The sequence below is a fragment of the Culex quinquefasciatus genome, chromosome 2 (assembly GCF_015732765.1).
Source record: "Culex quinquefasciatus strain JHB chromosome 2, VPISU_Cqui_1.0_pri_paternal, whole genome shotgun sequence".
NCBI lineage: Eukaryota > Metazoa > Arthropoda > Insecta > Diptera > Culicidae > Culex > Culex quinquefasciatus.
In genome coordinates, this window is record NC_051862.1 from 8,545,822 (window position 1) to 8,548,431 (window position 2,610).

A 2,610-nucleotide genomic window follows, 5' to 3' on the forward strand; every position below is an offset into this window, starting at 1 on the left:
TTAAAATTTAATCCAATTTACACCGGCTTAATGAAATCCTCCAACCCTCTTGATCCAACAACGGCACAGAAAAAAAGCTCTCTGCACCAAAACTACGGACATTTCCGTTAACAGCGTGAAGGAGGGGGAGGGGGCGGGGAAATGAAATCAATTTTACAACGATTTATTTGGCCTGAATTGGGCGACGACCAATCACCGCCAAAGTGGTGCTAATGTTGATCATCCCTCGGAGCTGCTGCGGGGAGTTGGGGAAACTGTAAGGTTCAATGGGCTGAACCAGCGTTAGATTAGAAGCGGCGACTACTTTGGAAAGTAATTTAAGGCAATAAGGAGGATCTTCTTCTTGGGAAGTACAAACGGTGGTGATGGCGTTCGTTTTAAATTAGTTGCTAATTTATGGCACAGTTTGAATGGGATTTATGGTAATGAATAGGCAATTTTGTGAGCGTTCCAATATTAATGAGTTACTGGAGTCTTAACCTGTTAAGATTTTTTGCAATTTCAAAAACGCATTAGAAAAATATTTAAGCGTTGGCGTTCGTAGGTTTGGTCAATCAGTCAACACCAAAACAGTATAGAAAATTGTCCAACATTACCAAAATTACCGGAATTACCAAAATTACCTAAATTACCAAAATATCAAAAAATGACCAAAATGACCAAAATGACCAAAATGACCAAAATGACCAAAATGACCAAAATGACCAAAATGACCAAAATGACCAAAATGACCAAAATGACCACAATGACCAAAATGACCAAAATGACCAAAATGACCAAAATGACCAAAATGACCAAAATGACCAAAATGACCAAAATTACCGAAATTACCGAAATGATCAAAATTATCAAAATTATCAAAATGACCAAAATTACCAAAATGATCAAAATGATCAAAATGACCAAAATTACCAAAATGACCAAAATGACATAAATGACCTAAATAACCAAAATGACCAAAATGACCAAAATGACCAAAATGACCAAAATGACCACAATGACCAAAATGACCAAAATGACCAAAATGACCAAAATGACCAAAATGACCAAAATGACCAAAATGACCAAAATGACCAAAATGACCAAAATGACCAAAATGACCAAAATGACCAAAATGACCACAATGACCAAAATGACCAAAATGACCAAAATGACCAAAATGACCAAAATGACCAAAATTACCGAAATGATCAAAATTATCAAAATTATCAAAATGACCAAAATTACCAAAATGATCAAAATGATCAAAATGACCAAAATGACCAAAATGACCTAAATGACCAAAATGACCAAAATTACCGAAATGATCAAAATTATCAAAATTATCAAAATGACCAAAATTACCAAAATGATCAAAATGATCAAAATGACCAAAATGACCAAAATGACCTAAATGACCAAAATGACCAAAATGACCAAAATGACCAAAATGACCACAATGACCAAAATGACCAAAATGACCAAAATGACCAAAATGACCAAAATGACCAAAATGACCAAAATGACCAAAATTACCGAAATTACCGAAATGATCAAAATTATCAAAATTATCAAAATGACCAAAATTACCAAAATGATCAAAATGATCAAAATGACCAAAATTACCAAAATGACCAAAATGACATAAATGACCTAAATAACCAAAATGACCAAAATGACCAAAATGACCAAAATGACCATGATGACAATGACCAAAATGACCAAAATGACCAAAATGACCAAAATGACCAAAATGACCAAAATGACCAAAATGACCAAAATGACCAAAATGACCAAAATGACCAAAATGACCAAAATGACCAAAATGACCACAATGACCAAAATGACCAAAATGACCAAAATGACCAAAATGACCAAAATGACCAAAATTACCGAAATGATCAAAATTATCAAAATTATCAAAATGACCAAAATTACCAAAATGATCAAAATGATCAAAATGACCAAAATGACCAAAATGACCTAAATGACCAAAATGACCAAAATTACCGAAATGATCAAAATTATCAAAATTATCAAAATGACCAAAATTACCAAAATGATCAAAATGATCAAAATGACCAAAATGACCAAAATGACCTAAATGACCAAAATGACCAAAATGACCAAAATGACCAAAATGACCAAAATGACCAAAATGACCAAAATGACCAAAATGACCAAAATGACCAAAATGACCAAAATGACCAAAATGACCAAAATGACCAAAATGACCAAAATGACCAAAATGACCAAAATGACCAAAATTACCGAAATTACCGAAATGATCAAAATTATCAAAATTATCAAAATGACCAAAATTACCAAAATGATCAAAATGATCAAAATGACCAAAATTACCAAAATGACCAAAATGACATAAATGACCTAAATGACCAAAATGACCAAAATGACCAAAATGACCAAAATGACCACAATGACCAAAATGACCAAAATGACCAAAATGACCAAAATGACCAAAATGACCAAAATGACCAAAATGACCAAAATGACCAAAATGACCAAAATGACCAAAATGACCAAAATGACCAAAATGACCAAAATGACCACAATGACCAAAATGACCAAAATGACCAAAATGACCAAAATGACCAAAATGACCAAAATGAC